Raw genomic sequence first — 22,229 nt, forward strand, 5'->3', positions numbered from 1 at the left:
TCTGCACATCAGAGCTGACAAAGACCCATGAGTTCCTGGAGTCCCTCTAGACCTCACCTGCCCCTATTCACAAATGAGTTTGCATTCACAGAAAACACACATGGCCTTCTTCCTCATCTGCAAACTTCAGATGATCCCAAGTTCCTGGTCTAGTCCCAGTTATTTCTGAAAGTCCTTGGAGTGTCTCGCATGACATTAGCCTGGTCCCCTCCTAGAAAGCCAAGTCGTTAGAAGCCATGTGGGGACAGTTCCTTGCCATGGCCCCTGCCAGACTTCCCTGAAAACCAGCACTGTGGTCCCTCTTCAATTCCATCATTTCATCTCCCTGACGTTGCCAAACCCAGGGATCAGTTGGTCTGTGTGCTCTGCAGAAATTGAGGAAAGATCTCGTAACAGGCGCCATGGTTGTTGGCCCAGATCCCCTCCTCTCAGCCACAGCACCCATCATTTGCCAGATACTACAAAGGCCATCCCTTCTCTGACTTGTGCTCAGTTGATGGGTAATCTGTGTGGGGTTTTATTCCTCAGCCTCCTACCACTGAATGGCACAGAGGTCCACTGAGGACAGCTGTGAGGACCATTCACCCTGTGCTAGAGCCACCCGCGAGGTCAGGCTGAAGTTAGAACACAGCTGGGCCCACACTGCTGAGAGTTCCTTGCCCCAGCCAAGCCCCCTCCCCTCCCTGTCTGTCTGTTCTTCCCAGAGCACTCCCTCAATGGATTACTTGCCCTTACTCTAGGAAAGCAATCAAGTCCTTCTCCCAACTTTGGGCCCAAAACACTGTTACAACTTTGCTTCAGCCCCAGAACTTCACAAAGAACCTGGTGAAATTAGCTCCTGCTTCTGCTTATACCCTGTCTGCAGCTGTGGGACCTGATGCACACCACTGTCCCTCCATCTCTCTCCCAAGAGCCTGCCCACCACATAAGCAGCTGTGGGACCTGATGCACACCACTGTCCCTCCATCTCTCTCCCAAGAGCCAGCCACCACATAAGCTCCTTCCTCAACACAAGGCTGCCTTCTTTGCCAGGTCTTACCCATGGGACCCACCCCCCCACCAGGTATGGTGCATTATTTTTTATTTTTTTATTTTTTTTCTTTTTCTTTTTTATCGGTACCAGGGATCGAACTCACGACTGCCTGCTTGCAAGGCAGGCACCTATGTCGCCGAGCTAAATCCCCAGCCCCCATATGCGCATTTATTTAACCTTCAGAACAACCCTGTCCCATCACCAGTATTAATGTTCCTTTTTTCTTTTCCTAGAAAGGCAGAAACAATTTACTGGAAAGGTAATGAAACTTAAACTCATTTGCAAGGGCCACTTCTAAAGCCCTGCAATGTTGCAATTACAGTTTGTATTCTGCTACTTGAAAGGGGCTGGAAACCAGAGTCAATTGACATATCTCATCTGTCCCCCAGAGTCACTTATCCTCCAGTAGATAGCCCAAGACTCTTCAGTGGTGACCAGCAAGACGCCAGCTGGGAAGTAGAATTGAGCAAGGTCTCTTAGGGTGGAGGTTTAGGACTCACAGCATAACTTTCCCCACATTTTATGGCCGAAAGCAGTGACAAGCCCATCGCAAGAGATAATTTCAAGGGCCTACTTCGCTGGGCCACAGGTATGTGGTCAAGCACGATTGTGGATTTGTAGACATTTCTGTAAGGATTGTTTGGAGGTGTTTTGTTTTGTTTCGTTTTTGATGAGTGTAACGTTTAAATCACTGGAGCTCGAGTAAAGCAGATCATCCTCCTCATCTAGTCAGTTGAAGGCCTGAAAACAGACTGACCTCTCCCCAGCAAGATGGAAATCTCCAGTGTGACTCCTTCAAAATAGAATCTACAGCTCTTCCGTGACTCTCTAGCCCTCTGATCTATTCTACAAATTTTGGATTTATCAAGCCTCCGTGATAGTGTGAGTCAAGTCCCAAAAATAAATCTCTCTGTAGATATATCTCCTTGGTCCTGTTTCTCTAGAGAAGCCTGATAGTGCAGTATCTCAGGTTCAGGGAGGGTGGGGAAAGATTATACCTCCAGATGGCAAAGCCACGTTGCGAAGGGCGCAGGAGCAGACTAACGCAGCCTCCATCGCCAGCTGGTGCGGGACAGTGTGCGAGTGAGCAGGGGCTGGAAGCTGCAACCTTTTCCGCATCTACTCAGAATCCAGCTGGCGGGACAGGGGAACCTGCTGCTTGTGCACCAATGGCAACGCCAAGTGCCACGTGGGGCTTTCAGAGCCTAGGGAGCCCCAAGCACCAGGTTCTCCTGGTTCAGTCAGGTGGCTGGTCAGCCCATCCCGTGGGGTCCCTGAGCAGGGAGGGACACCACAGGTGTACGTGGAGTGTGTCTACCCCTTGGCCTAGGTGCTTTCGAAGGCCTATGCTTGCCTTTACCTTTCATCCCAGAATACAGTAGAAAATGGAGAAAGCCGTACCATTCCCCCTGCAGGATCTAAAAGGCTCAAAGTGACCAGTGGTCTAATTCTACTGCAGGACCACAAAAGTAGCTGACATGGTGGCTGGCATACCCTGAGCCCCCCACAGATGGCCCCTAAAACAACAAACAACTGAGTAGTTGGCTCATGCCAGATGCTCAACACACAGAGCCTTCAATGTCTGTGACCAAGTACAGAAAGGAGTCCAGGTTCCAAGTAACCAGGACAAGGGGCAGGGGGTTACCTCCCTGCCCTCCTTGCAGTTACCCTCCAATGTCCTCCATGCTACCCCTGTCCCATTGTCCCCACTGCTATGTGACCTTTCCAGCAGCATGACCGGTGGCCCATTCCCAGCCCCTCTCATTCTTTGCTTCCCCTGATCCCAGGCTCTGTGAGCCTCCCGCAGATCCTTGGCCTCGGCAGTCCTGCACGTTTCCCTGCCCCACCTACTGGACTCAAGCAGCTGCAGCAAGCAGGAAGTGGGGAGGAGCCAGAAGGAGAACGCAGCAGGCGGACAGAGGCCAGCCTATGAGATGCCCAGAGCATGGCCTGTCATGCTAGAAGACCCTTGAAAATGGACTAAGAAATATTAAAGGATTCCAGCACTGTGAGAGGCTGAGGTAGAAGGATCACAAGTTCAGGGTCCGGTCTCAAAAAGAAAAGGAAAGGAAAGCAGGAGAGGGGACTAAGAATGTAGCTCAGTGGGAGTTTCCCTGCAGCAGGAGAGAGAAAGACAGAGGATGACAGAGACAGACAGACTGAGAGAGAGAGAGAGAGAGAGAGAGAGAGAGAGAGAGAGAGAGACCTGGTTTCAACCTCTAGCATAGGAAAAATGTTTTGGAGGACCCTGGACCCAGAGGCTCTGAGTTCTAGTCCTGCATTTGTCACTGATCTGTCATGTGATTTGGGGCTGTCACGTAGCTTCTCAGTTTTCCCGTGTCAAGTGGACATGAGAACCATCAAGAATAGGCCCTTCAAAAAAAAAAAAAAAAAAAAAAAAAGAATAGGCCCTTCTTGGGGCTCTCTCCTCAAAGCCATACCACTTCAGGGAGCCCCAACTGCTTTCCACCCAAGCATCTGCCTGTCCACACCTGGAAACTGGCTTTCCTGAAGTACAGAAGGCCACAAAACAGGCAGAGGTGCAAGGAAACTAACCACACCTCCACCTGCAGCTCAGGGACCCTGGCCCGGGATGATCATGGGCATATGTTCTGCCCAGATGTCCAGAGCTCCCAGCAAGACTCAGCTCCCGTGGTGGCAACTGGCTTCACAGTGCAGCAGCTGAGGGCTCTTCCCCTCCCCTGTCACTCTGACCTACTTGCAACCCAAAGCCTCATCACAAGGGCTCTTTCTAGGGGACCCCCAATGAAGACACCATCCCAGTCCTGTGTGTGATCCAATTCGCCTCAGATGAAGATAATGCCAGAGGTTATGGGTGGATAATATGTCTGACCCAGGGCCGAGTGAGTGGCTTGCCAGCCCTCCCCTCTATTCTTCCCCGATGCCCACAGGAAGGTGGCAGAGGGTGCTGGTGGGACATCTCTGTTGTCCTGGAACAGTAGCTCAGAGGACAGAGACACACACTCAAATTCTAGAATGTGCAAGAGATGAGTCACCGGCTCCTCCCTGACTGAGAGTGTTGGAACCTGCTCCTCCACCATTCCACCTGAGGAGAAGAGCGGGAGGGGCAGGAAGCCAGAGGGAAATTTATTATCCAGAAAGACAGGATTGCTCTCTGCTTCCCACAGCAAGGGAGGCAAGCATCGCAAGCTGACCAGGGGAGTGATGGTGGGCTGGTTTGCAGCTCCCTGCAGATCAGCTCAGACCTTCCACTGGGACCAGCTGTTCTGTGTCCAGCCCACCTCTCCACCTCTGACTTCTCTGCCTTCTCTCTGCTGCAGTAATCAGCAGTCGGGCTCTGATCATCTCCTGCCCAGTCTTCAATGGCCTGCTTTGCAGCCTCTGTCCCCTCTCTATCTCTTGTCCACTCTGATTCATTCATCTCGAATGGATCTTTCTACCCAGAGCATATAAAGAACTAAAAAAAAATCAGACCAGTCACAAATTCAATGCCCAGTCCAAAATCGGGCATCTGAGATGAATGCACACTTCTCAGGGGGAGAAATATAAATGGTACATAAAACCATGAAAAATGTTCAATATCACTGGTCATTCAAGAGATGTAAATTAAAACACTGAGATTCCATCTCACTCCAGAAAGAATGACCATCATCAAGGAATCAATCAATAACAAATACTGAGGAGGCTGTTGGTGGGAGGGTAGACTGGTATAACCACTGTGGAAATCAGTGTGGAGATTCCTCAAAAAACTAGGACTAAAAGTCCTATTCCACCCAACTATTCCCCTGCTGAATATTTTCCAGAAAGAATTAAAAATATCATACCACAGCAATATATGTGCATCCATGTTTACAACAGCAGAATTCGTAACAGCCATATCTTGGAAACAATTCAAATGCCCATCAACTGAGGAATGGACAAAAAAGATGTGGGGTTTTTTTTTTGAAAATGGAGTACTACTCAGCCATAAAGAAGGATAAACTTGAGACTTTTATAGGTAAATGGATGCAACTCAAGACCATACTCATAAGTGAAATAAATCAGACTGTCTCCTTGGTATGAGAAACTGAATAAGTAAATAAATTCTAAATTGTACAATAGATATTGGGAAATAGGAAGAAATTGTTTAAAAGGTAAAAAAGAACTACAAAGGGTGAAAGGAAAAAGCAGAGTAGGCAAAAGGGGAAAAATGCAAGGCATTTATACAATTAGTGTCTCTTAGTTTATTAAAAAGGAAGGTTTGTGCTAATAGCGATTGGAGAAATAGTTATGCCAGTATCTTGTACCATGACCAACTACTTTAAAGATACCAATATGTGATGTTTTAATGATTGTTATTCTCCTATTTTTATTATGAAATTTTGTTTTACCTTTTTTCCATAAAATAAAATAATATAATCGATCTTTCAGGCTAGGGTGTAGCTCAGTGGTTCAGTGCTCATCCAGTATGACTCAGGCCTTCAGTTCAATCCCCAGCACCACAGAGATAAAGAAACAAAACTGCCCAGAAAGATGGCACACGCTTGTATCCCGGCTACCCAGGAAGGCAGAACAGAGGGTCGCTTGAGTCCAGGTGTGTGAGGTCAACCTGGCGCGACCTGAAAGCCAAGGCCGAAAGGAAGAGAGAGAGGATCCTTCGAAATCAGGTTGGAAAACTGTAGCCCACAGGCCAGGTGTGGCTGCTTGTGGCCTGTTTTTATGCGGCTTATGAACTCGGACTGTTTCTGGCATTTTATTTTTAAAACTGTGTAACAAGGTGTTTCCCAACTTCCGCTCTGAAGCATAGATTTCATCTTACTTAAGACAATGGCCTCTCTGCCATGCCATCCCTGTTCTGCACCCCTGGCCCCTGTGCAGTCTCGGCTTGTGTCTGACACACTCGCCCACTCTCCCTGTGGTGTCTGGTTGGCTTCCTGTGCTTTAGGTCCCTTCCAGGTATCCCCTGGCCAGGTCTAGGCCTGTTGTCCTCACATCTTGCTTGTCCACCCCACCCTGCTGCTTATGGCATGGCTGGCCCTGCAAGTTTCTGTAAAGCCTTGGCTGCCAGCTGGGTTTAGCCTCTGAGTGGGAGCTGGATGGATGGGAAGAAGAAACATCTCAGGGTGCCTCTTATCAGTGTCTTTGACTGCCACTGGCTCTTGTCCCTAGTTCCTGCTCCCAGTAGTGATGTCCAGCATGGTTCCTGCCACCCCTGGATGGCCTGCCTGACCTTTCCTCTCTGCTGCTTCCCACAGAGGTAATGTCTTCCTGTTGTTCCTGATCCTAGGAGCTGCCCATGATCAACTTCCCAGCTCTTCCATTATCTGTGCAACCAAATCCTTGCTTTGCACAACCTCTGTTCAAATACATCTCTGGTTTCTGTTTTCATGGCAGGACTCTAATCCATCACCCTTCTGACCATTTGGGGTCCCCAGACCAGCTCAGTGCCCTGCTACTCACAGAGCACCCATTCACTCCACTCCTATAGGTGACTGGACGCCTATAGAGTTCTAGGGCATGACTCAACAAACCACAGCTAAATCCAGCTCACAATCTATTTCATAAATGAAGTTTTATTGGAATGGAACCATTTATGCAATGTATCTTGCTGTTTTCAGAGGCAGAGTTGAATATTTGTAGTAGGGACCCACATGTAGTCCCCCTCCCTGAAAAAACTAAAATATTCACTATCTTGTCTGGTTCAGAAAAAAACATTTGCCAACCATTGTTCTAGAAAGACCTTTACAACTCAAAATGTAGGCCCAGTGTCAGCAGCAAGAAATTCCCATGGGAGCTAGATGCAGAATCTTGGGTGCAACCCAGACCTGATATATCCCAACCTACATCTTACAAGGTCTCTGTTGTTATGAGAACACACTGAAATTTGAGAGCACAATCTCAAGAAGTCACCACCTTATCATAGCATATATCCTGCTCATCGGTGGTTTTTGTTTTGTTTTGTTTTTGACACAGGGTCTCACTATGCAGTTCAGGCTGGCCTTGAGCTGATGTAGCCCAGGCTGGTCTCAAATTTGCAACAATCCTCCTGCTTCAGTCTCCCAAGTGATGGGATTATAGGCATGTGCCGTCATGGCCAACTCATCAGTCATTATTGATTAACTAATAGTTTATTGTCTTCACTGGAGGAAAGTTCAAGGATAATTATTAGTGTTTTGGTTTCAGTCAGATTCCCAGTGTGCGATAAATTGTATGACATGGATAAGATAAATACAATGACTAACAGACAAATTATTCAAGATAATCTTACAGACTGAATGCAGAGTGTTTCTGTATCAGTCAGAGTTTTACTAGAGTAAATGGATATAAACCAGATATACAAATGTATAAGGAATACAAGACTGGCTTACAATTGTCATCATGGAGTCACTGAGGAAGCGTGCAGAGGGGTCTGCACGCTGGAGGCTGAAGGGGTCTGTCCAAGGCCTGCAGCTCACTGCAGTGTTCCATACGAGTCTGTATCAGGAGACGGATGGGTCTGTAGAGGAAGGCTGAAGAGTCTACAAAAGATTGAAAGAACCAGGAGCTGAAAAATCTGCACTAGAAGCCAGGAGACAACATCCAAACTAAAGGTGAAGACTAGAACTCCTCCAAAAACCAGAAGCCCCTCCATCCTTCCTCATTTCCCTTTCATATCTTCTAGGCCACTAGCAGCCCTTGGGTGGGTTCTCTATACCCTAGGGTACAAACAGCCACCCTAGGGCAGGTCCTCCACACTCTAGGGTGTAGAATTGCTGAGCAGACTTAGTTAAACTTCTGAACTGCTCAAATTGCCACAGTCAATCAACCACTACAGCTTCAAAGGGCGCAGTTGCCTCTTGTGGCATATCAGATTGTCAAAGACCAAAGATGCGTGATGCTGGAAGCATAAGGAAAATAGCTCTCTTACATATTATTAGCACAATCTCTTTGGAGGTCTGTTCAATAGTGCTCATCCACATGACAAATGCCTGTACTGCTGTATCCTGCATTTTCACCTGAAGATCTCCATTTTTCTGATAAAACTCACAATGGGTAAGGTACAGGCTACTATGGTATTTATTGCACAAGAATAGGAGGTTGGACACAACCAAGTACCCACGAAGAAAAGATTTGCAATGAGTTATGGTTATAATGAAACTGCAACTTTAGAAAAATAAGACAAGCCATCCATAGTGATGCATGGATACCTGTAATCCCTGAGGCAGAGGCAGGAGAATAGCTTGAGCTCAGGAGTTCAGAGCCAGCCTAGGCAAAAATACCAAGATCCTGTCTCAGAAACAAACTGAAAAAGATAGTGCATGCCTAAAATCCCCGCACGCTGCAGGGCTGGGGCATTCAAATTGCAAGTTGGGGCCCAGCTCAGGCAACTTAGCAAGAATTAATTTAAAAATAAAAAACATTTAAAAGGGACCAAGGATGTAGGTTAGTATGAAGATTCCGAGTTCAGTACCTGATGCTGATACTGATACTGATACTTGAGGGACTGAATGGCCTTTGTGGGCAAGTTCTTGTCCACTGTCTCCATGTGCCTAGCATATGGGCAGGCTTCCTGGCCCCCAGCATGCCTTTCCTCAGATTATAAAGACTGTTCCAGCTCTTTGGGGGCATCAGTGGCTTCAGGGTCCAAGGCACAGGCTGGAACGGAAAGGGCACATGCAGCAAGGCCTCCCTTCCCTGGTTCTGTTTGAATTCAAAATAAACCAAAAAAAAAAGGAAAAGTTAAAAAAAAAAAAAAACCCTGGAATACACACACACACACACACACACACACACAAATACAGCAAGTTGTAAATGTATTTTAGATGCCAGCTTTGAGCCTGTCTGCTCATGGTATGATCCCTTACTGGCCCCACCCCCAGACACACTGAGTCAGAAACTTTCTTTCGACCCAGGAACCGTAGGAAATTCAAACACATGTGTTACAGCTTGAGATATGCTGGTCCAGCCACAGAGAACTCCTGCTCAGCAACCTCACCTGGTTGCCAGGGTCTGAGGCTAATAACATAGCGGCCTTTCCCCTCCTTACTGGGGCTCCCTCCCCGTGAGACACCCCAGCCCAGGCTGTTCCCATTAGGGGAGGCTTTCAGCAGCTCCTCCCAGGCCCTCAGCTGGCCCAGTTCCCAGTGCCCTGGTGGGTCCCCAGCCAAGGAGACAGCTCACTTCCTGCTGTTAGAGGCACTCAGATCGGAAATGCTGAAGAGTTCTCCACAGTCCCAGATATAAACTCTTTCCAACATGAATAAAGATGCATCTGTCTAGCTCGGGTTTATCTGGCATTGGTATTTATTTATCTGTCAACTGGGGCCTCTGGGTACCTGGGCCGCTGACCTAGTGGTGGAAGAGAAGTCTGGAGGAATAGCCCTGGGAAGGAGGAAGAGAAGCGGGAGATTGGCTGCATCCTTGATCCTCCTGGAAAAATTCCAGGCCACATCTGGAGGCCACATCTGGAAGCCGTGATGCTGCTGGACTTTTCGGGGGAGGGGGGCCTGTGCTGACGTGGTCCAGACCACCCAGGGGTTTGCAGGCAGGAGTCAAACCAGGGAGACTAAGTCCCCCACTCTGCACTGCTCTCACCCCACTCCTGGCTCTCTGACCCCAAAGTCTGAGGAGGACAGAGCCAGCCACAACAGAGTACACTCAGCTACTGTCCTGAGCCTCGCCCTCCTCCCAGCCCAAGCTGGAAGGACTTGTGAAAGCAGAGACACCCCGCCTTTCTGGACCCTTCTACTACCCCCACTTCCTCACAGAAGTCCTCCCCTAAACAAAACCCCAGGCCTCCTCTGCTCCTCCCCCAGGTCCCTCCTCTGTGTGGCTAATGTCTTTTAAATTAAAAACAAAACCAAACCATAAAACCAAGAATAAGTGTACAGCCCCAAAGAATTTACAAGACTGCTTTCCCATGGGGAGCCTCTGCTGGTCTCTAACCACCCTGCAAAGCTGGAATTCCTACCCCTATGCTATGCTGGGAAGTAGAGTCTGGAAAATGTTACAGGGTTAGACAAGACCACTCAGCCCCAAGATCACTCTGCCCTAATGGCAGAGGTCTTTTGAAAGGCCAAATGCTCTCTTGGGCTTCCATCTACCAAGGCTTCAGACCTTTTTAGTGCAGATTTCTGACCTCTAAATCATCAGACAGCTCTTTCTCCCAAAAAAGCTAGTGCTGAGAATGGTTGTATCCTTTCCTTGGCCCACTAGTACCAAAGTTTCTTCCCTATCCCCTCCATCACTCCACCCAGACCTATCTTATCTTGGAGTCTGGGGAAACTCCTTCTCTTCCCAATCACTAGAGTATTTCAATTGTTTGACAACTAGCCCTGCAGTCCCTGGGGCTCTTTTCCTAGCTCATGTTCCACCACCGCTAACATGACCATTAACCACATCATTTGCAATGTGCCTTCGTAGCTCCTTCCTACTTTGTCCATCTAAGCTGGCTTCATGGCCTGCTTTCACTAACAGAATTTGGCAGAAGTTTTAAAACTGGGCTTTAAGAGGCCATATGCATTTCCACTTCTCTTGAAAATCTGTCCAGCCACCATGTGAGTAAGCCTTGGGTAGCCTCCTGGAAGATGAGAACTCATGTAGCCCAGATGCCCTCAGGAAACTAATAAGCAGCCAAGTGCCAGCCACATAAGGAGCCCACTCCAAATCAGCCAGCCCCTAACCAACATGACAGTGAATGCATGAGGGAACTACTATGATTGGCTGAGCCAGTCCAGAGCAGAGGAAACACCTTAAAGTACCACAGACTAATGAAAAATAATAGATGATGTTTTTCATGCGTGTGTGTTGGTTGATTGCTTGGTTGCATGGTTGCTTGGTTGCATGGTTGCTTGGTTGATGGGATTTTTGACACAAGATCATGTTACGTAGTTCAGGCTGACATTGAACTCACTATGTAGCCCAGACTGGCCCTGAACTCACAGCGATCCTCCTACTTTAGCCTCCCAAGTGCTAGGATTACAGGTGTGTACAATATTACCTGACTTATGGCTATGGTTTTAAGTCAATAAATTTTAGGATGGTTTGTTAGACAGCAAAAGCAGATTGAGACACCCCTTGACCTCTGCCCACTAGTTCTCAGAGACTTCCCAGGCCAAACTCCACACTCCAGGTACAGAAGCCTTCCTAATGGAGTTCATTTCCCACACCCTCTCCAAAGCCTGCTCTGCTCAGTGCCCTTGATACTTCTTGCTCTTTCTGCCCTCAAAGACTTTGCTTATACAAGTCTTTCCCTGGCCCTAAATCAAGGCCGGCAGCTTCCTGACCCTGTTGGTTTCAAGCAGGAGCCTAATGAGATGTCTTTCTATGATCTGTTGGCCATTTCAGAACTTGAGCAGTGAAATGGTCAATTCATTAGAAAGAAACAGCTTGAAGCAACCCCTCCCTCCGCCCCACCCCATGAGCAGCTGAACATGGCAGGCTCCAGTAGCCCAGGATGGGAGCCTCCAGTGTTTACTGGGACTTGCACCATGCTGGGACCTGGAACGCAGGGAAACCAAGCAACCCCCTCTCCCCTGGTGAGCAGCTGCAAGCGTGGCAGGCTGCGGTGGCCCAGGACGGGAGCACGGGTGTTTACTGGGACCTGTGCCATGCCCTGGAGCGCCAGGAAACCAAGCAACCCCTCACCCCCACCTGTTTTGTTTTGTTGAACTTCAATATACATGAAAGTATGGACAGCTATTTTGAAAAGAACCAGAGTCTCTACAACAGCCATTAGTGACTTCCCCATTGTCTGGTCTTGAAGACTTAAATCGCCTTCCTCATTCTGTTCAGGTCAGTTTTATACTATGTTTTTTTGTATGAATTCTCTGTATGTGAAGACATGGACAACTATTTGGAAGAAAACAAGAGACAATATGATAGACAGTGAAGGTCTCAGGTCGTCTAGCTTTGAAATTTATATCTCTTACATTGCTTTCTTATGTCCTATTTTGTTCTGTTTTGTTGTGTTTAATTTTACCCCCTTTAAAATAAAAATTAAAAAAATTTTACAAAGTCTTTCCTCCCAGCTTGGCCCCAGTCCCCACTCTGAGTACCTTTTTGCCCTTCTTTCTCTAGTTCTCAAAATCATGTCACTGCTTTAATTTCCTCAATCTGAAGTCACTGATAACAGGCCTTCTGTTTATTTCAGCTCCTTGCTTGGAGGATCCTAACTGCAGGTCCCTCATAATCTAGGTGGGATTCTGCAGAGTCCCCAAAGTATCTCATGAAAATTCCTCTCATTTCAAAAGAGGGGTGTACCAAACATCCTTTGGACAACATCTTCGAACCTTTTGGCCCAATTTTCCTCCAGGCGGTGCTAAGCCACACTGTTCTGAGACGGCTTCAATCTGATGTGGCGCTTCTCCTATACAACTGGGGACTCTCATCCACTCAAGAATAGGCATCCCAGAAAGATGAGAAACTCAGTCTCTGGAGTCTCCCCTGGCTGACAGTGAATAAGATGAACACATTTCCCTTCTGTCCACCAGCAGTGGATTCTGAAGTATTTCAGAAGGCTCCTTGGAAGCTTGTCATGGCACTGCACCCCAGACACCCACAGCATTAACCAATACACAGTACAATACACATCTTGTATTGTTCCTCTTTGCTGTTTTAATGCCCCTGTTCTTCTCCCCTATTCCCTGAGACCTTGTTCCCAAAGAAACAGCTCATAACCTGTGTCTCCAGTTCTGCTTATGCAGACAGAAGCTAAGACAACAGCAACCAAAAGTCAGAGACGTTAACACATATATTCAAGATCACACAGCATGGACGCTTCTTGATTGAAACCAACATAAAAGGTAAGAACCTATACCAAACCAAGTTGGTCTACAAGAATCTCAATGAAGTATAATCACATATCAGAGAAAAAGATCATACAACTTTTAAGTGACCTGTCTTATAAAGTAACAAATATCCATTCAGTCTTGCTTGATTTATTGATCAGTGCCTCTCCCAGCCCTGCTCTGAGGACCCAAATACATAGGGTACAAATATGTGTAAAAACAATTGTATTTGTTTGTTTTTATTTTAAGTAGAATAAAACAAAATAAAAAACAGATTAAAGTAAATCAGAACAGAACAATGCAAGTGGTACAGTACTTCAAAACAAGACAACAGGGAATCAACAATGGCTACCATAATGTCTCTTGTTTTCTCCAAAATAGCTGTCCATATATCACACATAATAAAATCATATAAAACAAAACAGAATAAAACCAAATCAAGACAAAAGAATGAAAGCATTATAGGACTTCAAAACAAGATGATAGGAAATCAACAATGGCTACCATAATATCTCATTTTCTTCTAAATAGCTACCCATACCATCACACATAATAAAATCAAACAAAACAAAACAGAATAAAACCAATCTAAACAAAAGAACAAAAGCATCACAGAGCTTCAAAACCAGATAATAGAAAATCAACAGTGGTTACCATAATACATCCTGTTTTCTTCAAAATAGCATCATACACAGTAAAACCTAACAAAACAAAACAGAATAAAACCAAACTTAACAAAATGATGAAAACAATACAAGAATTCAAAACAAAAATAATAGGAAATTTATAGTGTTACCACTTTCCCTTTTTAGTTTTTTCCTCTATCACTTTCATTATATCTATTCTGCTTTTCTGCCTCCACTAACTCCTTCAGTTTTTTATGCTGGGGAGATAACTCGGTGTTCACCTGTATGAGTCCAAAGCCTCTCACCTATAAGCGTGATCTCTAGTTGCATCCGTTTGCCTACAAGAGCCCCACAGTTATCCTACTTTATAGCTGGGTAGCTTTCCATTTTATAAAAATACTGTATCTTTCTTATCCATTCTGTAGTTGATGGGTAACTGCTTTTTTCTGATCTCCTGTTGCATGGAGCATTTATTTTCTCGCCTTAGATTTTCAGTCTATGGATCTCCTTTCCAGCTAAATGTATTTCTTGTACACAGTATATATCAATAGATCTTGTTTCTTGATCCACTCTCCCTGTGTTTCTTCTTATTGCTGACCTGAGGCCATCTACATTAATGCTTACAACCAGCATATATTGGTTTGTCTCTGCCCTGCTGTCCTCCTGCAGTTGGCCCTCCACTTTTCCCTTTCATTCATTGCCTGCCCTGTTTGGTGATCCTCTTCCGTTGCTATTCTTGGAACCACAGTCATCTTTATCTCTCTCTAGAATATTCTTTAGCACTCTCTGTAGGGTCATGAATTGCTTCAGTTGTTCTATATCATGTAAGTATCTTATTTTTCCATCAATTTTGAAAGATAGTTTTGCAGGGTACATCAATCTGGGTTGGAAGTTGTTTCTTTCAGGATTTAAAATATTTCAAGCTCTTCTTGATTTGATGGTTTGTGTTGAAAAGTCCATGAAATTTTTATTGGTTTTCCTTTATAGGTTATCTGTTTCTTTTCCCAAACAGCTTTTAATACTCTGTTTTGTACAGAATTTCTAGGATCTTGGTTATTATATTTCTGGGTATAGATGTATTTTGGTTATGACTAGTTGGAGTTCTCTCTGCCTTACTTATCTGTATGCCAGATCCTTTCCCCATGTCTGCTATTACTACTGTAAATAGTCTTTTTATTTCATTTGTGTTGACCCTGCTTGCACACAGACGCCTATCATTCTTAAATTGTTTTTCTTTGTATCATCCTGCAGCTATAATTGTTATTTCCTGGTTCCTTGTTATTTTTAAGAGATCTTTCCTTTCCAGTCTTTAAGGTCTAAAAGTCTATCTTCAGTCCATTTCAAGCAGTTTTGCAGCTTTTGATTGACTTTTTAATTTCCTGGATCTTTCTTTGAATCTGTTTCATGCATTGTAATTCCTTCCCATGTTGCTTATTCAAGTTTTCCATCATTTTCCATGCTCCTCTTTTTTATGTCTTCTTTAGATATTCTCAGCAATTCTTTCATTATGTTTGTGATTTCTTCCTTTATCTGAGACATTATTTCTGACCTGATTACTTTTTACAGTCTCAGACAGTTGTGTCTTTACTTCAGCTGCTGTCCTCTCAGAGATTTCAGGTGTGTGCTTCCCATTTTATTCCATGACAGTCTCTCCCAGACTTGTTCGGAGGCCTGAGATTGCCTTTTGTTCCTTCACCTTGACATTCTCCTGGGTTCCTCCTAACAAGCCAGTTTGGGGTCTCAGGCACTTCCCACACTGGCAGCCCCTCCATGGAGTAGGGGAATGGAACAGGCACCTGAGTTTCTCAGAATCCAGTTTCCCAGGGAGGTAGTAGGGTGTGGGGTGGGCTTCTCCAGACCCACACAGCTACACTGAGGCTTCCCTGATAGCCAAGGGTGCATGGTGGTGGGGCTAATTCTTCTCTCAGCCTGTGTATCTGCACCAGGACTCCTCTGATGGTGGCAGGCACACTGGGGTGTGTTTGTCTGATTCTCCCGGTGGGCCAGGTTCTGTGGTTTAATTTCAATTTTATGTAGAAGATTGCCTGGGACACATGAAAATTCATGTAGGATTTTAGACCTACAACATCCACACTTCCCAGAGGTTCTGATTCAATTTGCCTTATGAGCAACTTGGGCAGTTAATTTTCACAAGCACCCCTGGCCCAAATAACATCAATGGGGACTCAGAGGAAATGGTCATCCTACTTTAGGGAACAGAAAAGACTCCCCAGAATGAGAGTAGAATAAGACCCCAGAGACTGCTGGTTGTTCAGCAAAAGAATGGGAGGAAAAGAAATGGACAAAGAGAACCTAGGAAGACCTGGGTTGCAAACAACCTGATGTATTAGGGGTTCTACTGGCAGAATCCATGGAACCCACAGTGCACAGTAGATACCAGAGAAGATGGTGCCAGGGAGACTGGCAGAGCTTGAATGATGTAAATGGACCACACTAAAGGATTTGGAAAGTATCCATGGGTGAGGGGAAACACTGAAGAGTTCACTGCAGGGGACCATGAGTGGAGTTAGAATCAAGAAAGACAATTTTGAGTAAAGAACAATATGGGTCATGCAGGAGACGGGGCCACCAAGACTAGGGATGGTACTGGGAATGGGGAGCTCCTGCTTTTACTTAGATAAAAGCAAGAAGTGAATGGGAGAGAAGGGAGTGCTCAGCCCAGCCCAGCTCCACGTGTCCTGGACAAAAGCTGGTGCTAGGGGAAGGCAGACCCCAGGACAAGTTGTCCTCTCCAGTTGAGACCTTCCATAGACAGGACTCTGGAGGAAGTTCAGAGGAAGCCTCTGTGGCTCAAGACTCAGGGGTCCTCTGAAAGAACAGGGTCTCTGGGGCTCAGGGAGGTCCACGTCCCAGGCAGAGCAGAGCCTAGGGAAATGGCCGAGTCCTCTACAGGTACCTGCCTACCTATGTCATCCTACACTTCTCCCAGCTTTCATCACTTCCATGACCCTCGTGACCATGCTTCTACAGACCCATCCCAAACAGCCTGCCCAGCCTGATTTGACCCCTCCAGGCAGCTGTAGTCTTCTCCACCAGCAAAACAATTTTGAGCCACAGTTTGGACTTAAGGAAGAAATTCCCTGTACCACACTGAGTAAGAAGTAGGCTCAGGGCAGCTGTAATGGGGCCAGCCAAGGAGGATAGGAAGCTCCTCTGGCAGCTTTCAAAACCCAGCAGGAAGCCCGGCATGGTGGTACACACCTGTCATCTCAGCCCTCAGGAGACTGAACCTGGGTTTCATAGTGCATTCAAGACCAGCCTAGAATACAGAGCAAGACCCTGTGTCCAAAAACAAAAGACAAAACAAAATAAGCAAGTTAACACAAACCCACAGTGTCACAGACTTGGGATGGCCTGGGTGTGGACGAGTTCAAGTCTGAAGACCTATTGGCATTCAGAGAAGATTCACATCAGATCTTTCTTTATATTGTTTTTCATTTTGTTCTCTCTTCTTCCCTTTTCTTTTCCTGGTAGTGGAGATTGAACCCAGGCCCTCACACATGCTAGGCAAGTACTCTACCACTGAGGTATGTCTTCAACCCTTTTTATTTCATTTTGAGACAGGCTGACCTCAAACCTGTGATCTTTCTGCCTCCACCTCCCAAGTAGCTGGGATTACAGGCCTTTACCACCAACCCTTCTCTTCATTTAGGCAAGTTATCTTCAGTCTGTCTGTCCAGGGATTTGTTAAGCAGGGCTGCCCACTCTTGTCTCTAGAGAGTTTGTAAGCTTCCTTTATGAAAGAGCAACTTTCCTTGCATAGTTTTTCTTCACTGCTAAGCAAAAACAACCCATGAAAACCAAAGTGCAGATCCCAGGACGGGCAAAGGCTGGGACAATGGTGGGTCCTGGAGAACAAACAGAGGTGGGCAGTGCTGGGCATCTTCCCACAAAGTCAGCCTGGTGAACACAGGAGGGAGTGGTAATGGTGACCCCCAGGGACAGCCTTTCAGAGGCTTTGGGCTGCTCTCAGTGAACCTACTCAGTGTTGTTCTGGCCTCTGCCTACCAAACCTTATCCTCCTCCCAGGCCCAGCTAAACTCCATTTCCCAAGGCCTTTTCCAATCCCCAAGCTTGCACTGGCCCCATAGAAGCTCTGAGACTGCGAGCTTTGGAGGACTGGGCCTCTACATCTTTGAGGGGAAGAGAGAGCCCAAAGGATTCTCTTAGCAGTCATTTAATAAATCCAACACTCACTAGTGAGCCAAAGTTGGAAGCCTACTTTGCCCTATTATGTGTGCTGCAGGTGCTCTGTGAACCTGAGTGCCTATATGACCCAGTCCATGCTCTTCTGGGCTCTAGGGATACAGCTCAAGCAAAGCCCTTGTGTTCATGAAACTGACACACTGAGCTGATCAGTGAGACAGATAAAAAACAGATAAGCCATTAAATAAACTATGTCAGGTATACTTAAGTACCGTAGAGACCAACCAAGCTGTTAAAGTCAACATGCCTGAAGGGAAGTAAAGGAGAAATCCCTGCGGGTATCTAAGGAAGGGGCATTCCATTCCCACATGAGAGGGAAGGGATCCACCAGAATCAAAACCTGGAGCAGAACGAGAAGGATGTAGATGTTTTTTGGGTTTGTGGCTTTTGCTCAGAGAGAAGTGGGAGCCAATGGAAAGTTTCAAGTGGAAGAGGAATGTGATCTCATCACTACGGGTTAGTTACTTTGGCCTGAGAATTACCAGGGCCAGAGTGGGCAGGCTGAGAGAGAGTTGGGGAGGTCCAGGAGCAGGTGATGGGAGCCCAGATTGGACAGTGAAGTGTTTTGAAGGCGTATGCTATAGAATGGCTGATGGCTTGGTTGAAGGTTGTGAGCAGAGAGGAGATTCAAGGTTTCTGGCTTGAGCAACTAATCCAGAAACACGGCAGAGTGAGGAAGACAGCAGAAGGGGCAGGTTTAGGGACATGGATGAGTTCAGTTTGGGATACGAATGACAGATTCATGGGTAAAAAGATCATCTGTATTGCTGAGGTTGATGGCTAACTCAGCAGGGAAGGAGAGAAAGTCAACACTGTAAGCAAAAATAGTGCTTGGCCACAGAAAGACAGAGACATGAATATTTGTAGTTTTATTCATGAGAATCCAAAACAAGACACAACCCAAACGTCTAACCGGAAGGGGACAGAAAAACAAATCATGATCTAACCATATGATAAGAAACTACTCAACAAGAAAAAGAGATGAACCACTGATGTGGCAGCAGTCTGCACGAACCCCAAATGCATTATGCTAGGCAAAAAGGAACCTTACACTGAGGAATATAAACCATAGATTTTTATATGGCATTCATGAACAAGGAAAACTAAGTAAGATCAGAAGAGTCTTTACCTGTGGAGAGGTGGACAGATTGACCAGGGTGCTGGCCCAGAACCAAGGCTAGTCTCTGGTTATGCCTCCCAGAGCTGTGAATTTGGGGTGACAGAAGAACAGATGTAGCTGAAAACACAGCCACAGACAGAGACAGAAACAGTAGTGCCAGCAGTGGTGCCTGGTCACATTCATATGGTGATGGTAGCATGTAAGAGACCAGGCAGAAACAGGAGGTCTGGCCTCAGAACAGACAACGACAACACCATCTCAGGCACCTTCCAGGGGCCCAAGCAAGTTCCAAACTCAGACCCGATCCCAGGGAGAGGGAAAAAGAGACTCCAGCTCTCATTGAGTGGAGCTTTATGACCACATTGCATGGAGTTTCAAGTCTCAGGAAGACAGAGTGGGATCTTTTTGCAATCAGTCTGCTACCAATGGCAACGGTGAGCCTGGCATAGAATCTGCTGAAACCCAAGTTTTCAAGCAAGGCTGCCCACTGCTTAGAGGACAGACTCTGCCCCAACACTCCACAAGAGACCATGCCCTCTCTGGAGTTAAGACCAGGGAAAACCATGAGGGCACATTTCAGGAGCCCTGAAAGTCCGTCATGATGACTGGGTACCAGAAGGGAAGGAGGGACAGGAGAGAGGCAGGAATCAGACACTGAGCCTGGTCTTTCTGGTGTGGAAAGACCCATCTTCTGAGGTCAAGGAGCCAGACACAGTTATTACCTCTCGCTTCTTCTCTCCCCTTGTAGGCTTTCCTGGGAAGCAAGCTCTCACCATGCTGACTCTAATAAGCCAGGATCTCGGGAGCCCCTTCGGCCCCATCATCACCTCCTCCCAAATTACCCGTTTCCTCTGGCTCTTCACATCCCCTACTTTCCACTCTGTCTTAGCTACTTTTCTCATTGCTAGGAAAAAAACACCCAACGCCTTAGTGTCAAAGCAGAAAAGGTTTATTTTGTCCCCCGGTCCACAGCTGACGGCCTCAGGGGGCAGGGCAGCATGGCCGAGGGCATCCCAGAGGAGAAACAGGCCATGGCGTGAAAGGCAGAAAGCACCAGCATGAGCCTCGCTCTCCCTCTTGTCCCATCCAGGCTACAGGCCCACACCCAGGGTGGGGCTTCCCAACACCCACACTCAGAACTGAGCTAAACCAATCAGTGGATTGATTTAGTTATCACACCCTTAACCCCAGTATCACACACCCTAGATCCAGCCAGCTCCAAAACGCCCCACCTATGAGCCCTTTGTGGGGATATCTAGATAGAAATCATAACATTCTATCCCTGACCCCTCAAAGACTCATGTACATCCATTTGCAAAAAGATGGAGCCTAATGAGAGGCTTTAGGTCAGGGGGCCACTGCCTTGAAGGGAACTGTATATCTGTCTTCTTCTCTCTCATTTTTCGATTCCCAGCCACCACGAGGTGAGTAGGTTTGTCTACCTCACGCTCCCACCTCACAAGCCCACAGCAATGAGATCAAAAGACCATGGACTGAAACCTCCAAAACCGTGAGCCAAACAAGTCTTTCCTCTCCTTAACTTGATTTCTTCCAGCTAAGTGATTTGTTCCTGCACCACAGACTCAGCGGCCTGGCTCCCTGGCTGCTTTCTGTCTGAGGGCTTGCTTCCCTGCTCTGCTGCTGAAAGTCCTGGATGTGCTCACCGATGCTTCACCTGCACCGAGATCTTTATCTCAGGACCTAGCCCTGACGGTGGGCTCAGAACCCATCTTCCTGAGGGTAGCCCCACCAAGCTACTGGCCATCTAGCAGTCTGCACCATGCCTGACCTCTGCTCAGCACTTACGCTGTCTGGAAATGGTAGTACCTTTGGTTGTTCATTCAAAAATCATCCCCATGCCCAAGCATTCGAGCTAGAAGACAACCTGGATGCAAACATGTTTCCCATGAATCCAGTACCTGGGACTCTTCCACACTGGCTGTGAGGCCTCTTGACCGGAGAGCAGGGATGGCACACAAGTTCCATCTCAAGTGCCACCTTTTATCAGTAAGTAGAAGCTAGCTGGAGGTTCTTTCCAGGTGAGGGGTGTGTTCATGGAGCTGGGGCTGCCTATGTTGAGCACTGAAATGGGTGAGCAATGTCTGTACATCCACCACTGTCACTAGAAACCACTTAGTTCCTTCATGGTAAGGTAAGCCGAATTTTTCCTCAGCATTCCTTTTCTGCCAAGGCTCTCTCTGCCTCTGCATGTACTTCCTGCATCTGACTTGCCTCATCCCAGACAGCCACTCTATGTGGTAAATGTGCCCGCCCACTTTATGGATGTGAAAACTGAGGCTCTGGACTCCAAAGTGCCTTGCCCAGCAGTAGAATTTTTAAGGATAGAAGAGAAGCTCTTGATAAAATCTATCTGAGGTCAAAGCCATGACTCTCTATCCTTTCTAGAGAAGGCATTAACAGAGGCTTTCAGCAAGAGAACAGCATCTCTTTCTGTTAATGAATAAGACTTAGGCAGGAGAAGTGAAAGGCTCTTTAGGGACCAGTGAGGGGCCTTTCCCCACCACATATCCACCCGCAGCCATTCCTCTGCCAACCCCAAGCTCTTCCCTGTCTGGCACAGACTTTCTCATCCCCCTGGGCCCCCGAGACCCCTGGTTTGCTGTTCTTGAGTATCTGCCTCTCAGAGAGGGCTGGAGGCCACCTGGGAAAGCCAGAGATGAATTTTAACTGGAGCAGGCGTGACTGGGGCACTTCCAAACCTCTCAGTTATGGAAAATCCAGGTCTTCCAGGATGATGACTCAACTCTTCCACAGCAGAGGCTGCCGTGTGAGCCGTGGACCACAGTCTTGGCCGGGGGCCGCTGACCAGCCAGCCGCCTGCCAGCCAGGTTGGCCTGCACTCTCTCCCAAGCTCTCTCCCAGATTTCTCCCAGCTTTCCTGCTGCCACGCACAGGGCCCCTTCTGTCCTGGATGCTGGTACTGCTCCAAGAAGCCTCAGGGAGACAGACTCACAAACCACAGTGTCTCCACCCACAAGTGCGGCCTCAACTTCCCCTGTTAACCCCCGGCACTGACTCCAAGCCTCTTGCTAGTGCTGCATTCTGTGAAATGAAGCAGCTGCGAGGGAGGAACCAGACCCATGAAGAGATCCTCCTGCAGGCTAGGACCATGCCCTCTCCTGAGCTGAGAACTCCCTCCTGCAAGGACACATTCACTGGGGTCACTCTGCCTAACTAAGGGCCACACAGGCCCTCAGTGCACCTTGGAGACAACAACCTGAGTGCCAGTTCCTTACTAACAGAGGTCTTTGTTTTTTAGGTGGTTTGGTTTGGTTTGGTTTGGTTTGGTTTGGTTTGGTTTGGTTTGGTAATGGGAATCAAACTCACAACCTCCTGCTTGCCAAGCAGGCACTGTGCCATGAGCTATACATCCCTGACCCTTAACAAAGGGCTTTGATCCCTTTTCCTAGACTCAAACCCCAAGATGAGGATTCATGAGCACATAGTTTACAAGGAACAGTCTCAAGAAGGGA

The 22,229-nt window shown here is 47.0% G+C and overlaps 1 non-coding gene across 1 annotated transcript; it reads left to right on the forward strand.

Moving 5' to 3' along the window:
* Positions 1 to 11,226: 11,226 nt before the first annotated feature.
* LOC111753463 (small nucleolar RNA SNORA2/SNORA34 family) lies at positions 11,227 to 11,363 on the forward strand. Its single transcript, XR_002788254.1, has one exon. It is a non-coding gene; the product is annotated as a small nucleolar RNA SNORA2/SNORA34 family (small nucleolar RNA).
* Positions 11,364 to 22,229: the final 10,866 nt, after the last annotated feature.

This window comes from Cavia porcellus, unplaced genomic scaffold (assembly GCF_034190915.1).
Source record: "Cavia porcellus strain 051 isolate PalLab524CR breed Dunkin Hartley unplaced genomic scaffold, mCavPor4.1 scaffold_5, whole genome shotgun sequence".
NCBI lineage: Eukaryota > Metazoa > Chordata > Mammalia > Rodentia > Caviidae > Cavia > Cavia porcellus.